The sequence below is a fragment of the Denticeps clupeoides genome, chromosome 1 (genome assembly GCF_900700375.1).
Source record: "Denticeps clupeoides chromosome 1, fDenClu1.1, whole genome shotgun sequence".
Classification (NCBI taxonomy): Eukaryota; Metazoa; Chordata; class Actinopteri; order Clupeiformes; family Denticipitidae; genus Denticeps; species Denticeps clupeoides.
The window spans coordinates 14,179,148-14,197,985 of NC_041707.1; positions in this window are offsets into that span (position 1 = coordinate 14,179,148).

Sequence of the window (18,838 nt, forward strand, 5' to 3'; positions counted from 1 at the left end):
TGACACTTTCATCTAGTCAGAAATGTCAACAAAATGAATGTGTTAAAATGAACATAAGACACTGTGTCTCAAACATCACTCATTACTGTGTAAGAATCTAACAGTTTGTCCATTTTAACACCCAAAGTGCTCCTTCTGGAAGCAGAAAAGGAGCAGTGCTCCTTCTGAAGCAGTGAAGTACCTTTGGTGGAACCAACATGCCTAGAAAAACAACCTTTTACATTATCTCTCTGCCACCATCACAATATTTCTCTGTCTATACAAATATGCACTCACACATAGACTTCTACTTCAGGAAACACTGATAAAGTACATTAAGTACATGCAGAAATAGTATTTCTATTATCAAGAGAATTAGAAAAGGCTTTTGTAAATCCTTAGTGAAATTCTGTATCACAGACATTTTTTCGCACCTTTGCGCATCTTAAATATTGTCACAACCATGTTGGCATGATGAGGCAGGTGGACAGAAGTGATGACAAGGAGGTGATGAGGAGACTAGGAAGGAAGGACGCAATCGCGCAACATCACGAAACCGGGTTTTAATGGTGAAGCACAGGACAGGGGAGACATCCGAGACACTGGTGAACATGGAACATAACATCAAAGACCTGATAGTGAACAGACACAAACAGGGCAGTTTTATACATTTTACACAGGTAAAAACGATTAGGGAACTTTACACAGGACAAACGTGAAACTCCGGTCCGGATCCCGGACCAGACAATCAGATAGAAGCATGCATTCCCCAAGTGCATTCTGGTTTACTGTCGAAAAAAGTACTGACAAGGACAGTTCTTATGAAGTCATAGAACCTTTAATACCAGTACGTTACAGGAAGCATGGCTTCTATTGTTAACACATTCAGCTGACATGGAAAGAATATTTTCAAAGAAAATGCCTTTCTATTGAAAAATAAAAAGCCAAGTAAGATGCAATAAAATAATAAATGAAACTAAACTGAAATGAAAGAAAAGCAACAGGTTGGTTGTGGTAGGCACACTGTGCTCAACATTCAACAACATTTATTTTTCTTATATAGCCCAAAATCACACACAGTATGCCTCAATGGGCTTTGACAGGCCCTACAGTTGACCCTTCTGCACACAAGGAAAAACACACAAACTCTAGGATAGAGAAAAAAGAAAGGAAGAAACCTTGGGAAGGAGGGATACAGAGACGGACCCCCTTCCAGGGTAGAGTGAGCCTGCAAGTGGTGTCAGTGCAGGGTTTGTGATTGTCCAATAAGAGAAAAAGGCCTACAGTTGGAGACGTCCAAAATGTAGTCCAGTGTCAGTGTGTACATTACATCCATTATGATGCTACTGGTCCATTTGAAAATCCCTGAATCTTTAGTTGTTACAGTGGTGGTGGCTGTGGTGACCCTCTGGTTCATTTCATGCTAAGTCTTTGTTTAGCAGTTGCCAGGAACCAGGATTTATCTGCTGGTCTCTTCACTGGAGTCTGCCGGTGGTCAGTGCGCTTGATTCAGTGTCTTGGGAGACAAAAATATGTGGTTATAGTGGTGTATATTTGTATCCATAATGAATGCATGACGATAAAAAAGCTTTGGCTCCCTGTTTTGGCCAAGCATTGTGCGCCGCATTAAAACTGATCTGTATTGATTATGTGTCTGCTGGTTTTAGATTCAGTGCGCAGTTTGATTCAAGTAGCCTTTGAGTACCAAGGTCTCTCTACCTCAGCTTCATGTGCTCTGAATACAAAAGATGCCATCAAGCTCTCAAGCCCGGCAGTGACATGCCTTTCTGGAAATGAAGGTGGTCCCACAGTTGATGATGCAATATTAGGCTGTTTCCCATTTATTCTGCTCATCGCTGCTGTTGACACTAGGGGAATCTGTGATGAGGATTGTGACAGGTTGCCACTGTATTCGCTGCAATTTTATCATGTCATAATTATCTCTTCATCACACATACACACGTTGCATTTTAGTTTTAAGGTGTATTTCATAGTGCCAGGGTTTCTTTATAGCACTGGGTGGCAGTGTTTCCAAACTGATCCAAAATTAAATGGAGGGAAAATGTGAGCGACAAATATGGGTGTCTGTGTACGCCATCCTCTTTACGAGAAAAAAGAACCGGAAATGTGAATGCTGTCTAAATACCACACACAGCTATCATCAAACATAAATGTCCAATGCTGCATATAGAATCAGCAATACAGCATCTATACAGCTGTGTTATGAAGCCATGAAATAATGTGTAAAAGATGGCTCTCAGCGCACAAACACTGACACTCCACTGGGTCTAAATGCCACTGCGTCCTTGAGGTCAGTCGCAGAGATTGGTAACTTCATCTAGCGGATTACACCACTTGTGGCCAGTGGTTCGAGTCTGTGCGCCACCTTCCTAGCCCACCAACTCTCTCTTTCATCCCCCATAGCCCTCTGCCTCTGGCCATGCTGTGGCAAGCCAAATCTTCCTAATGTCCCAGCTCTGTAACACATGGACAGCGCTGCCGATTTCAGAGCGGTGAAATCATGTTATGTGCAGCACGTGCCAAAGCCTCAGACAGGTAGCTCATAGCACCTAATCCCCCCGCCCCTCCTTTATAAACCCTCTTTAGCCATCCACAATTAGCAGATTTGAGGGAACACAAAGATTTGTGGCCTGTCATGCCCTATGCAAATAATCCAACTTAATTTGAGCTAATTATTCCAGCTGCACGTGAAAATCGCTGCACTTCCCGGAAGGCCGTTCATCACTGGAGCATTGGTAATTGGTAGGGGGGATTAAGATTACCTGAAGCATTAGTGCAGCTAAATGTTTCAATTGTGTGAATAATGGTACTTGCTGTGGGCAAAAGCGAAAGGCTTGTGTCGTGTATTGTGATGTGAATACGGTTGATAATTAGCATGTTAACTACATGGCACAAAGCTCTGTTGAACATTTGATGCATTTTTTTTTCCCTTCCTTGACAGACAGGATTGTCATAGAAACGGGAACTGGCCTCAGAGGGGCTGAGTCTCTCGGCCCCAGCGGAGGGGATGGTTTTATTTATTTATTTCGCATCCAGCTGCACCAGCCTGCCGCACGGCGTGACTGTATTTGACCGCCCGTGCAGATGTGGTCGTGTACATGCCTTCACATCGTTTGCACATGTCTGCATGTGTGAACAGCACAAGATGTGGAGTAAACAGAGCACAAGTGTGCAAACACAGGAAAATGGCATTGCCAGATGTTATTTGGGATTTCCACCATTTCAATATACCACACTAGCTAACATTTGCATTACATATGTTCATAATTGATGTGTAAATGCTAATTGTGTATTCTTAAATATGAATAAAACATTTCACTTAACTGTCCCTCTATTCATTTTAGAGTTCATGTCACAAGAATGCTGGTCTGTATTTTTCAGCCAGTCCTTCGCAGGGTCATTACACACACACACACACACACACACACACACACACACACACACACACACACACACACAGAGAGAAGACAAATTTAGCATTGCCATCTCATTTAAGATGCACGTCTTTGAACTGTGGTAGGGAAGCAGAGCACCCTGAGGCAACCCATGCAAATGCAGAACATACGCTCAGGTCAGGACACAACCTCAGACCTGCGTAAATCCCTGTGCTACCATGGAACCCTTCATGACCTTCAAAGCATAGGATATCCCTTGAAATATCGTGCTATGTGCTGACTTACATGCTGACTTGGGGCAGTGGTGGCCTAGTGGATAAGGAAGCAGCCCCGTAATCAGATGGTTGCCGGTTCGAATCCCGATCCACTGATCCACTGTCCCCACACTGCTCCCCGGGCGCCTGTCATGGCTGCCCACTGTTCACCAAGAGTGATGGGTTAAAAGCAGAGGACACATTCCATTGTGTGCACACTGTGCTGCAGTGTTTCACAATGACAATCACTTCAAATTCAAACTTTCTTTCAAATTACACTGATTTTTAAATAATGACTTTTGTACAATGAATTTTCTATTATGATTTGTTGAGCCAGTTTTTGTGAGTTAGTAGGCCACCAATTCTTTATGTGCACTGCACCTAATTTGCACAAAAAGAAAGAGAATCATGTTCTCTTATGTGCAGATACAATGGAACAGCAGCCTCTACATGCTGCAGAGCCTACTGCTCTTAGTGTCTGAGCGCTGAGCGTGCTCTACCAGCACCACCGACAGCTCACCGGTGGGAGCTGATGAATATGTGAAATTCACCTTTAAAGAGCTGACCATGGACGTAAGCAGGGAGACTGCAACTGCAGCTGATGTGCTTTTGTGTTTTACTTTATATACAGTAACATTTATTGATGTTCTTTGAAACAACATAACGCCCTGTATTCTTTATGTCATTCGTTCACTCATTAGTCCTCAGACATGTTCTGTCTACGTGCCGCTCGGCCATGTGGTGTTGGAGAGGGGTGCACTGCACTGACTGCATGCTGCGAACCCACTGGGGAGCATCCGGACACTTGGGTTGTGACAATGTGGGAAGGTTCGGAGAGGCGAGTGGATCCTGCTGTGCGGCTTCTGATGGGCGTGCAGTCGTCGAGTCGAGATGCCACCAGTCTATTTCCTCAGTGCTGTCATGTTCCTTCTCCCTGTTGTCATCCCCCAGCTCTTCCTCTGCCTTCCCTAGCATCCTTCTGGTGACCACGTAGATGCCACAGAGTTCCTGACAACCCAGTATGGCATATTTACTACTGTGTTACTTAACCTTTCCTTTAAACAACCAACAATAAGAGTTTGGGAAATTGTTGAAGCCGTGTAGGTGGAATTTGTTCCCATTCTTGCTTGATGAACGCTTGAAAGGCTTGAAAGGGATTTGCAACACATTGTAGTTTTATTTACATTTACATTTACATTACATACATTTACTTTACATACATTTACATGCACCAGGGGCAGTGGTGGCCTAGCAGTAAATGAAGTGACCCTGTAATCAGAAGGTTGCCGGTTCGAATCCCGATCCGCCGAAGGTGCCACTGAGCAGCCCAATGTTCACCATGGGTGAAGGGTTAAATACAGAGGACACCTTTCGTTGTGTCACCGCGTGCTGTGCTGTGTATCACGATGACATTCACTTTAAGGACAGAGGACAGAGGACAACACCTATCCTCTTTCTTATTATACACTTAACTTAGGGGACCTGTGGGTAATCAGGGAAACACACAGTAAACTGGTTCCACCTGGTGGACCAGGGTTCCATTCTGTTTTGGTGCTCAAAATATCACCTACTCTCACAATGTTGAGCATATTTGTCTCACCTTCACCCCACCATGGCATGACAGAATGCAGGACTGACCAGAGATGTGCCGTGACTTTGTTTTTGATGATTACTTTTTCACTTTGTTTAAATGTTATCCATTTGCACCTCTTCCCTCCTTCACCCATGTGGCATGGCACCTAGGTTTCTTCTGTGTGTGTGTGTGTGTGTGTGTGTGTGTGTGTGTGTGTGTGTGTATGTTTGATTGATGTATATATTGATTCACATTTTTACAGGTTATTACTATGCTGTATTTTACTGACAAAACTCAACAAGTTTGGAAATTGTATGTGTAATATTATTGAATTTTTTTCTTGAGTGTGCTCAAGAAAACCCAACCCAAAAACCTAACCCAAAATATCTTTTTCTGTTGTATGTGGAATGTTGAAAGCTTCTGTCCTCTGTCCTTATTTCCAAGACTGGAATCAATAATTTTTTTTCTCTAGATAGGAGGTGAACCAGGCCTGAAAGGAAATTGAACTTTTTTTCCCCCATCATCTTAGCAAACCTTTTTGATGAGCAGTTTTAGGTCATGCTCATTTTTAAATCATTACTGTAATGACTGTACAGATATAAAATCTCTGTTCTATTTATATAAGTGACTTCAATTTTCAGAGCTGAAATGGTCAAGTTGAAATTTCTCAGAAAGTTTTTTGAAGACTTTAACAGAAATAACACAATTGCAAAGACTGGCCCCAAGTGCTTTTTTAATAGCCGTTTTTTTTGTTCTTTTTCAAAACATATATATTCCCAACCAATCAAGTGACTCTTCTGATGATTGCTTGCTGCCAGCAAAAAAACTTTTTTTTTGTGAGTGAAATGAATGAGGTCCTTCTGAAAAACAGGAGCATTGGTAGCTATTATTGCTGCTGGAACAGAGATGAATGGTAAGGATTTATTTGTGCAAATGCTAATTCATTATTCTTTTTCTGAGTTTCATGCATTTACTGGCTGAAAGAAATAGATCATGAAATGCTTCAAGCACAATAATGCAATAATCTGAATCGTTTATGGCTTTGCTGTTGCACAAGGCAGCAGGTCTCATATAGTTCTTTCTGCCTTGCATGGCAGTTATAACACTGACAGTTTCATAGTTTTTTTTTTTTTGGCTATATTATATGTGTTTAGTTTTTAAAGGGTCGTGTTTTTTTTCAGCTTTTATAGAGGTCTAATTGGTCCCCTGCACCGTTTCGGTGTGTGTAGCTTTAAATGCAAATGGGGTGGATAGAGGTGGGACAAGGAGGAGAGTGGGCATTGGCAGAAATGACGTCATCAGCACCATTCACCAACAACAATGTTTGGCACAAACAGGAAGTAGAGTATGCGTATTTCCAGAAAAAAATATTAAACCACTGTTTTTTCTGAGTCTCGCATACTGGAACTAAAAAAATTTATTTGTGCTCATTTTTACATCCAATCACTGAGCAACCTTTCCCCTTATGACGACAATAATTCCAGATTCGACCGTCTGACCTGCTGCTTTCTAGCCACTGCAGGACCATAGACAGATTAGGGGAACTCATATTAATGTTAAATAATGTCACAAAGTGAAATTTTCATAACAGAAGAGCTTTTACTTATTTTATAGCTATATTAATATTTTAAATATTTTTACATTTTATTACATGTCAGTGCTTTTCATTTCACTTTTTTCAGAGTGAATTAAGCATTAGTTAATCATTAAAACAAAAGACAGGTTGTGATGTAGATGTCAGATCCTGCAACAAAGACATTGTTGACATTGTTAAATAACTCCCAGATAATTTGCCTTTTAATTGATAATGGATTCAGGTGTGCTCAACACAATGCTTTAATGCCACATAAGACCCATCACACTTCAACTTGCATTCATTAAAACATCACAGTAATTAAGAACATTTTTTTTTTTACATTTTAAATGTTTACATGTATTGAATGCATGTCTGTTTTTTTTTTTTCAAAAATGTGATTAAGCACAGATTTAATACCATAACATACTCAGATACAACCTTTGCTAATTACCCTTCTCCTCAATGCAGCACATAAGCAATTACTTATCTTATTATGCATCTACTTCTGCATGCGTGCCAAAATCAAAAAGCCTATTACATTCATGTAGTCAGTCTTCCCGGGTCAGATGTCACTGCTTTCCATAAATTACTGTGACAAAAGGGATCCTCTGTCTGGGAGATTGTTAAATCGCTCCTCACAGGCACGTTGTGACTGTATTACACACCAATATCCTAATATACCGAGGTTTAGTTGTATTTCTATATGACAGGGTAGCGTGCGGCCTTTGCTGTATTCTGTATGCTGTATGGAAATGTTGCATCCCATACTTCCCATACTGGAAAGCAGACAAGATGCACAATTGTTTTTAAAGCATGCCCATGTGAATGTTTGTTTTAACTGCCATAGTTGTAACTGAACTTTACAACCCATATGATGCAGAATAATTCCATAAATAATTAAATCTAGCATGTGAAATGGCAATAGAGATACAAATTAGAGGCACAATAGAAGGGGATATGGCACATTCATAAATGAGCACATTCACACCCAGGTGAGAAGACTCTTCAGACAATTATTTTCTTTAATTAACAGTGGAATGGAATCCCTGCAATATGACTATATTTTAATTATCTATTGCTATGCTGTAATTTCAGAAATAGAGAGTGCAGTGGAAAATCCCCTTTGTCCCTCTCAGCATGAATTTTAAATAGATCCTTTGTAAAAATGTGTGTATTTTTCAATGACCTCTGTGTAGTTTAAAGGACATTGCCTTTTCACAGTTGATGATCCACAGATGATATTGAATAGTTTTTTTTTTTTAGTTACAAATGGTACCTTATCAGCAGTAATGAAATCCTTACATATCCACAACTATATGATTCAGCTGAAAAAGCACCAGCACAACAGTGCTGCAGAACCACATGCAGCAAAATGGCAAGGCCAAGGTAGACAACATCAATAAAGCCAGCTCCAAATCCTATTATCATTGTAATAGGATGAGTAACACAAGGAGCTGATTGAGGATAAGATTGACTGGCAAGTGGAGCACAGACAGTCATGCCAACAGCTTTCCCTAGCATGTTCTTTTCCTGACAAGTTAGGCCTTATCAGGGCTCTTAGTTTTGTAACTCAAAATCTATAGAAACCGAATGAGAATTGCTGGTGTCTTCCTCTTGTAAGTTGCTTTGGATAAAAGTAAAGTAGGTAAAACTTGTGGCCAATATTTCTTATAATAAATCCCATATTGGGAACAGCAATTGATGAATCACAACTGCACCATAATAGCAGAGAATGTAGGGTGCACACTAGTACCAATAACAGTAGAATTATTACTACTTGAAGACCTGTACAGAGCAGTGCTTGAGGCTACACTGTAATATCTATAGTAGTATCAGCAGAAAAAAAATATTATTTGTGCTCATTTTTACATCCAATCACTGAGCAACCTTTCCCCTTATGACGACAATAATTCCAGATTCGACCGTCTGACCTGCTGCTTTCTAGCCACTGCAGGACCATAGACAGATTAGGGGAACTCATATTAATGGTAAATAATGTCACAAAGTGAATTTTTCATAACAGAAGAGCTTTTACTTATTTTATAGCTATATTAATATTTTAAAGATTTTGACATTTTATTACATGTCAGTGCTTTTCATTTCACTTTTTTCAGAGTGAATTAAGCATTAGTTAATCATAAAACAATCATTACTTGCAATTCCCCTGGGGAAAAGACAGGTTGTGATGTAGATGTCAGATCCTGCGACAAAGACATTGTTGACATTGTTGAAGAACTCCCAGATAATTTGCCTTTCAATTTTATAATTGAAATTGATAATGGATTCAGGTGTGCTCACCACAAAGCTTTAATGACACATAAGACCCATCACACTTCAACTTGCATTCATTAAAATATCACAGTAATTAACAACATATTTTTTTTACATTTTAAATGTTTACATGTATTGAATGCATGCCTGTTTTTTTAATGTGATTAAGCACAGATTTAATATCATAAAGTAATTAAATAATAATTACGTTTTTATTATTTGTGGTTTATCACAAAGAGTCTTTTGCTGTTTTTTCTTTTTCATGTACATCTCAAATATAATTGAATATTAATACAACTTGACCTATATACACATTTGACCTATAGATTTTGACGTATTCAGCACATACAGTGGTCTATTTGAGATTCAATCATCTGACTCATTTTTCTTACATTAAATTACATTTTAAGATGTATTGATTTGTGCACTAGCAAATGTATTATTATTGAACTCAAGTGGGACACTTTTGTAGACATTTTTTTAGGACAGTAAATCAAATAAATGTCTTTTCATTTCTTGAAAAATTAAAAGAAATGTATTTATCGATTTACTGTCCTAAAAGGGGCAGCTCTGCTGTTGAATAAATAAAAGCACCAAATGTCTATCAAATATATAAAAATAAATAAATAGACGAGGAGAAGAAGAGTTGCACTATGGATTTTAAAGGTTTCACGTGGGTGGAAATTTACCTTTTCAGCTGCTGGATGGTGCTTGTTTTTTTTAAGCACACAGTAGGTATACAAAGAAATAAATCGTTTTCATTTCTGTATTTTTCTTGCATATAGTGGGGCAAAACTGTATTTGGCAGCCATTGATTTCACTTAAGTTTAACCCACTTGAGATGAGAGAGGTCTGTAATTTTCATCAAAGGTACACTTCAACTGTAAGAGCCAGAAAGTAAAAAAAAAACACATTTTATGAATTTGAATTTAATCGTACAATGGTGCAGAAAAAAGTATTTAGCACCTACAATCAAGAATTCTGGCCCTCACAGACCTGTTCCTAAACTCGCTATTTGTTTAAAAGACACCTCTCCACACCTTCAAGCAGTCAGACTCCAATCTCCCCCATGGCCAAGACCGGAAAACTGTCTAAAGACACCAGGGACAAGATTGGCCCATCTCACTCTTGTGCAGGTGTACAATCTACAATAGCCAAGCAGCTTGGTGAGAAGAAATCAACTTTTGGACCAATTATTAGAAAATGGAAAAATTATTAGAAAATCACTGAAAAAACTCCCTCTACCTGGGTCTCGATGATCCAGAGGATCATATTATGTGGTCAGATGAGACTAATATAGAACTCATGTTTGGAGGTAGACAAATGCTGAGTTGCAATCCCAAGAACACCAAACCCACTGTGAAGCATGGAGTAAAAATATTATGCTTTGAGGCTGCTTTTCTGAAAAGGGGACCGAATTACTGATCCGTATTAAGGGGAGGATGACTGTGTTGTGAGATTTTGGCCAAAAATCTCCTTCCATCAGTGAGAGCATTGAAGATGAAACATGGCTGGATCTTCCAGTAAGACAATTATTGTAAACACACCCCCTGGGCAACAAAGGAGTGGCTACTGGCCTAGCCAGTCTCCAGACCTCAATCCAGTAGTGAACCAGTGACAGCCCCAAAACATCACAGCTCTTGAGAAGATCTGCATGGAAGAATGGACGAAAATACCATCTACATTGTGTTCAAACCTGGAGAAGACAAACATGAAACGTTTGACCTCTGCCAACCAAGGTTACATTACAAATTATTGAGGTGAACTTTTGCTTTTGACCAAATACTTAATTTCTGCATTGTTATACAAATAAAATTATTTAAATATCATACAATGTGATTTCCTGGATTTCTTTTATTACATTCTGTACCTATGTGCCTATGACAAAAATTACAAACCTCTCTCATCCTTTTAAGTAGGACAACTTGCACAAATAATTTTGCCCCACTGTACGTATGCAAATAAAATAATACATTGAAAATATGTGCAGCATAGACACCATTAGCAATTGCATTATATGACATAATGTCTGTGACTATTGTAATTATAAAAGGTCATTTTCATTTGCCTTTCTGCTCAATCAGTTTTCAAATGAACTGTCCATGGGCAATCAATTCAGTAAATCAAAATGATATAGCATGAATTGTTGACAAATTTTAGTGAAGCAAGTTATTAATTTTACAGGAATTCGTCCTGCCAGTGTATCTTTTGCTCTTTTAGATTTAAAGTACATTTAAAATAGGCCACCAAAACATGACACACTGCCACTTTTGTTACAGATACAACAAATTAATTGTATCTTACAATAAATTATTTATTTTATACATTAAATGAAGTGTATCTTACTTAATAGTGGAGATACAATTGAACAAGAAAAAACAAATCCATTCTGTATCCTTGACAGTAAAAAATGAAGGGTAACAGAGATTAATAACAATTCAAAAACTTTTAAACCTGACAAATCTTGAATTAAACAAGATTGCATTACCAAAGTTGCCATTTTGACAGCATCCTATTAAAGCATTTAGAGCTGGACAAGAAATTACAGAATATGGTGTTTTTAGTTGCTGCAGACTTCATTGTCAATAAATAAACTTTGCAATTTAAGAATTTATGGACTATTGTTTGGCACTACCATGCCAAAAGGGGACATCTCAGTACTCAGAAAGAAGCACAGTTTAAAAAACACCGCAGGCATGTGCGCTCAACAGTTGTTTATAGTTTGTGTATACTCTGTGCTACTGCTATTTTCTGATTGCATTCCTGTGTTTCACCCTGCTACTTTCCCAACTACTGTCTTATGAATTTTCCAGTTTGACTATTACATGTTCATGGACACTGCTCAAAAGAATAATGCGAACACTTAAACAACACAATGTAACTCCAAGTGGGTCACACTTCAGAGAAATCAAACTGTCCACTTAGGAAACAACACTGATAATCAATGTCACATGCTGTTGTGCAAATGGAAGAGACAACAGGTGGAAATTCTAGACAATTAGCCAGACATCCCCAATAAAGGCGTGGTTCTGCAGGTGGTGTGGGTTCTTATGCTTTCTGGCTGATGTTTTGGTCTCTTTTGAATGCTGGAGGTGCTTTCACTCTAGTGGTAGCACGGGACGGAGTCTTCAACCCACACAAGTGTCTCAGGTTGTGCAGCTCATCCAGGATGGAACATCAATGTGAGCTGTGGCAAGAAGGTTTGCTTTGTCTGTCAGCATAGTGGAAACAGGCCAGTACATCAAGAGACGTGGAGGAGGTCGTAGGAGCGCAACAACCCAGCAGCAGGACCGCTATCTGTGCCTTTCTACAAGGAGAAACAGGAGGAGCTCTGCCAGAGCCCTGCAAAATGACCTATATATATATATATATATATATTTGTTAATTTTTTTTTCTCATGGATCTGAATAACATATTTACGCTATGTTTAATCTCTTAATCTGTATTAAGTGCTGTGGTAAATTATTTCCTCAAAAGACAAATTTTTCCATCTGTCTGTCCATTTCTCCTCTCCTCCATTTATGCATTCATAAGACTTGTCATACTGATTGTTAGACTATTCCTATGCACATGAAAGCCGTTCCTCAAAGTACTGGGCCACAAACCACTAAATAATGATCCAATCATTTGAGCTACTGCACGCGAAATTACCAAGAGAGAGAAAATAATCTTCAAATGATTCTTGATAATGGATCTTCTGTAATGCTCCAGTTTGATTTAAGGACATGTAATCGTAAGTGCACTGTTTAAGATGTGTAAGGCTTGAAAGCAGTGGGTGACCCGAGGTGGTGAGGACATTGATGTTTACATGCACTGCTTGCTGCAACATGTCCCCTGTCTGGAGCAATGTCCCTGCAGAGAGTTTGAAGTCTGTAGGCAGGGGGTCTGAATTTCCCTCAGCTGGGATTAAGTGGAGCACAGTGGGAAATAAATGACACTAAGAAGGATTTTAAAGGGGTCTGGCAAATTGTATTTATTTATTTTGCATGATGTGCTGTTAAGATATTTAATACTCTATGTTTTAAAATATTAAAATATTTTGTGTTTGCTTTGTCCCTTTCTTGGCCAGTTCAGTAGTGATGAAGTGATGTTAGTGAAGTGAAGTTACTTCATTTCACAATTCATTTATAATGGTAATAATTCCATGGGATGTCCCCCTGCACTTCGTCACACTTGGAAAATTCTGTGTAACTGGTATAGAGATGTAGTGGTTTCTGTCACAAATTTTAAATATCATTTAGGAATTTACTGGTAGTCCTATTTAGCCAATATAAGACAATTTCTACATAATTTTGCTCACTGTTGCACTTTTGGCCAACTGTCAAATTGGCTTTCATGTATTGCCCTTTGTCATACAATGAAATAAAAACAATGAAATAATTTTGTGTTGATCTCAAACATTACTTATCCTTACTTTAAAATTACTTATTACATTACACAGACAATTAAAAAAACTCATCCGTTGAGCTGCGAAGGACTCTCACCACCCCTCACATGCCCTGTTCTGCCCTGGTCGTATGGCAGGCGGTTCCGCAGCATCAGAACTGTAACTGCCAGACACAGTTAGAGTTTTTCCCTCAAAGCAGTCAGAGCTCTCAACACACTGCCATCGCCAACAAACTATTAAACTGAACAACAATACACTTCTAGCCTTAAGCACCTTTTGACATTTCACTCAAAATCTGACATTTCATTCTAAATCAGCTCATTTGCTCATTCTTGTGTGTCTTGTTTGAAATATCAAAGGCACAGCCACTTTGAAGCATCTAATATGTCCTTGTTTAGAGTACAGAAAGTAGACTGTATAAAATTTTAGTTTTAGTTTAAATTCTGTACAATTTTTCGAAAATTCATGTATAATGTGTAATATTTTTACATATATTTCTTTTGCACTCGCACTATAGGGGTGGGGGTGAAACTGTATTTCAAGAAGTGAAAGTGAAGTGATTGTCATTGTGATACACTGCAGCACATAATTAAATGTTTTTAACCATCACCCTTGGTGAGCAGTGGGAAGTCATGACAGGTGCCCGGGGAGCAGTGTGTGGGGATGGGGCTTTGCTCAGTGGCACCTTGGCGGATTGGGATTTGAACCGACAACATTCTGATTACGGGGTCGCTTCCTTAACCTCTAGGCCACCGATCAAACTCACAACCCCTGGTTTACAAGACCAGTGCTCTGGCCACTGAGCTATGAAGCCACTGTTATATGTATAATGTATAATGTTGTTCTGACAATACATCTCTTGAATCTTCTTTAATTACATTTACTTAACATTGGCATTTAGTCAGATGGCCAGGTCCTTGGCGCTCAGTCGTTAGGGCAGTGGTGTCCTAGCGGGTAAGGAAACTGACTCCTAATCAAATCCCAAACCCGTCCCCACACACTGCTCCCCGTGCGCCTGTCACGGCTGCCCACTGCTCACCAAGGGTGATGGTTAAAAGCAGAGGACACATTTTGTTGTGTCAGCGTGTGATGTGCTGCAGTGTTTCACAATGACAATCACTTCACTTCATCTCTTTCTAACACACACTGTAAACATTGGTGGTGTGTTACAGCCTCGGCTGTCTTACATTTTCGTAGGAAAAGGCGAATAATCACTTATTCCTTACTGCAATTGGGTTTACAGAATCCCGCGACACCCACTCTCCTCCGTACGTCCTGCGTGACGTATGCTACTTTGACCGAAAGCGGTCCTGATTAATGAAAGGTGTTTCGTGTTCATTTCACTTGCGGAATTCATTGGCACAGTCATCACCACTTCGAGGACCCTGACAAAGGAAGGGGAGGCTCATGGAGGCTGCGTGATTACCACTGTCACACTGGAAAACTGTCTGGATGCACCAGATCAGCACGTCCCAATAAGGGGATGGCCCAGTCCAGGGCGCGCCAGGTCAGGTTAGTGATGACGTAGGCCACTGCGGGTTCCTCGGTGCAGCTGCTGGAGCTGTATGGTGAGAGAGGTTCCAAGCTGCTGGAGGGCATTTTGCCACTGGTTCTGGGATGAGAGCAACAGCGCGATGGTGTCCATGACAGAATATTGTCTGCTGCACCCTGTGATGACCCGATCCTACTGGCCATTGGGCACAGAAGCAGACATAATTGCAGTCTTAGGTGGAGGAAAAGACTGGGAGACTTGGATGGCGCAGGAGCGTTTCATGGGGCGCCCTGAGGAAATCCCATTCTAGCAGCAGCACAGGATCAAAACCACGAGTGATGAGCAGCCGTTGGATTCAAGATGGCTTTATAACCCGTGTTGACCCCGGCCACATCTACTTCCAGGTCGCTATCTCAGGGCTCAGTATGGCACCCCCCCTGGGGTGTGGCGGTGGCGCTGGAATTTTAACATAATCCATCATTAACATAAAACTCTGCAGTGCGGCCCAAGTAAAATGACATCAAACCCGAACTGCATAAAATGCATTTCGTTCTCTGGCATGATTTAAAAGGGTTTATAGTTCTCTGTTAACATTTCTGGTCACAAATTTAATCCTCCACAGGTCTTTTAATAGACCCATTTTGTACCCCCACAGGTTTATCCCACTCATTTATTATAAGACCTTATTTCAATAACCTATCCTCACAGTCCTGGAAAATGAAAAAAAAAAAAGGTAAAATGGTTAAATGAAATTTTGTGATTTAGACAACAAGTCTCAAGACTTAATTTGTTCATAATTTGGAATGAGAAATATAAAAAATATTGAATTATTGTATTAATTCACTTTACTTATTTATAAACATCGGGGTGGTAGTAGCTTAGTGGGTAACACACTCGCCTATGAATCAGAAGACCCAGGTTCAAATCCCACTTACTACCATTGTGTCCGTGACCAAGACACTTAACCCTAACTTGCTACAGGGGGACTGTCCCTGTAACTACTGATTGTTGCTCTGGATAAGGTCGCTCTGGATAATGGCGTCTGATAAATGCTGTAAATGTAAATAATTAGAAAATTACTTTTATTACAAAGTGTTGCCTGCATTAACAGAGGAGTCTACTTTTATCCTGCATTATATGCAGGGTCAAATCTAGATGTTTCTTTTTTCCTTGTCGCAGCCTGCCTTCAGTTAACTGCAAACTATATTCAGCGTAGGCAATTAACCACATGACATTTCTTCTAAAATTGTTGCTAATTAGTCCCACAGGGCATTCTGCAGAAGTCTTCACTTTTACCTTCTTTGCCTTACATGATGGACCAACAGGTAGTAAACATTTAAAAATTCTACCATCTTAATTGTAGTGGGCAGTGGTGGCCTAGCAGTGGTAGTAGCCTAGTGGGTAACCCACTCCCCTATGAACCAGAAGACCCAGGTTCAAATCCCACTTACTACCATTACTACACTTAACCCTAAATTGCTCCAGGGGGGACTGTCCCTGTAACTACTGATTGTAAGTCGCTCTGGATAAGGGTGTCTGATAAATGCTGTAAATGTAAATGTAAATTTAAGGAAGCGGCCCTGTTGGTAGCCAGTTCGAGTCCCGAACTGCACCGTCCCCACACAGTTGCTCCCCGGCGCCTGTCATGGCTGCTCACTGCTCGCCAAGGGTGATGGTTAAATGCAGAGGACACATTTCATTGTGTGCACCGTGTGCTGTGCTGCAGTGTTTCACAATGACAATCACTTCATTTTATTTTATTTATAATTATAAACCCGAAACATCTTTTCAGGTATCATAAAATGTGAAAAGGTTGTAACTGGTAGAAATATGGAAGCACAGATTTAGAAGACTGATCCAGAGGTATCTAAAGATTTTATAATTCATATTATGACCATTATACACAATTTGATTTCATACACAAACATTTCATTTTGCTAGTAATGATCAACAGACAGTAGCAGCATATTTAACAATTTCTATTGGATAATATTCTTTCTTTTACTGTTAGATTTTAAATGATTGATTTTGTTGATTTATTTTAGTGTATTGCAAGCTTAAAATGTCTTCATTCATTTTGTCATGAATGTAAAATCATGTAAAATTATGAGGCAAACAGAGAGAAAAATATTTGTTTTTAACCAATGACAGGTTTTTGAATATATTTGTGTGTGTGTGTGTGTGTGTGTAGTTTGGGGTCAGTTCAACAAGCCTGAATGCAGACACGCTTCCATATTTTGACTACAGATTTGATCCGTGTTATCTCAAGATCAAATGTTCAACCACAGTGAAATCGATGTCAGCGCCTTGACCTGCAGACTGGTGCCCTGGCTCTGGATCTGTCAAGTTCAATTATGTCTCATCACTCCTTCGCCTCTGTTTTCCTGGCCACATGTGAAATGCGTCCCGTGTCTGTGGAACCATCTCCTCAGATGAATTAGTGTAGCAAAGTGAGAGTGAGCAGCAGATGGGGTCTTCTGAAGCGAACTCAAAACCCATTACAATGTCAGGGGCACAGGGGCGGCAGGAATGCGGCCTCCCATGATCAAAATTGTGTGGCCCTGTCCAATCAATAATTGGCATTCAGTGCGATAATTATATTAGGAGTGAAATTAAATCACAAGCGTCAGGAGAGATTTGGTTGTCGGGCAAACCTGCAGAGCTAATTAAGTGTAGGGACTGAACTTTCCAATCAGCTCAATAATCCACAAGCCTACAGTCTATTATGGGGAAGATTAATTGGTTTGCTGTTCTCCCCTTGGCTTTCACATTGTTCTCACCTCGACTGCTAAAGTGCAAAGGTTTCTCCGACATTTAAACCAGCTGTAGCTGTGCATGTCTGTACTACACAACCATTTGCTCTCTGTTTAAGGTATAGGCAGCGCAACCAGGATCACTTAGTTTATTTTCATTTTTAAATAAGGAATAAAGTAATGCTGCTACATTTCCTTCTCTGGAGACAGACAGGGAATTAAATAAAATCCAAACTGTTCAATGGACAAAAGCAGTTTTGTGATGTCCACTAGCCTCACGCCGATTTGCTGTCACAACAATTGTAAATTATTATTCAGGTTGAGCATTAATGGGGAAATTGCAGCATCAATAAAATGCTTATATTTAATGAGAAGTCAGCAGAGCTTAATGAACGATTATCGAATGGGTTAAGGGTTGCACAAGAAGGTGTTTCATATAATAAGTTATTGAATATTTCACCTGTATTGAGTCTACACAAGTAGCATGGGACAAATGAATAGCATAGGTTGGGTTTATTAGAGATGGGCCAGCAGTTTCAGAAGCAGTTCCACCTCTTATAGATTTGATTGGGAAGGCACAGATTAAGTTAATTACTGTAAGTGGTGGGGTTGGGCAGTGATCCACAGACATGATGGCTTCGTATGGTTTCCCACACCAGCAGTAGTGCATAAAAACAAGTGACTCAGCACTCGTTTCATTTATTAAACATATTTATACGTCAATCATACATAGACCTGGAGGTATGATATTGTATCATGTTGAAGGATTCCAGTTCAATTTTTAAGTTCTAGATTTTCACTGGTAAATGGAGATTTAGACAATTTTCTGTAAGAAATCTGTTGGTAATGTGAATAAACTTGTTTAATTGTGAAAACATTTGATTGCAAGAGGAATTGAGAGGGATATCTTGATTATGCGTCGAAATGCTACAGAATTTTGCTAAAGAAAAATGCTGTGTGCTGCAGAAATTACTCCAAATTTACAGTTTTCCCCTCTGACATGGCTCTTGTTTAAAATTATGTGGGTTTAACCTTGTCAAATTGGTTTGACAAGGCATTTAAACAATATTCTTGAAAATCTGTCAAATTTTCTCTTTATTTTCCCAACACTGACAGAGCAATTTAGCTCACAATCTG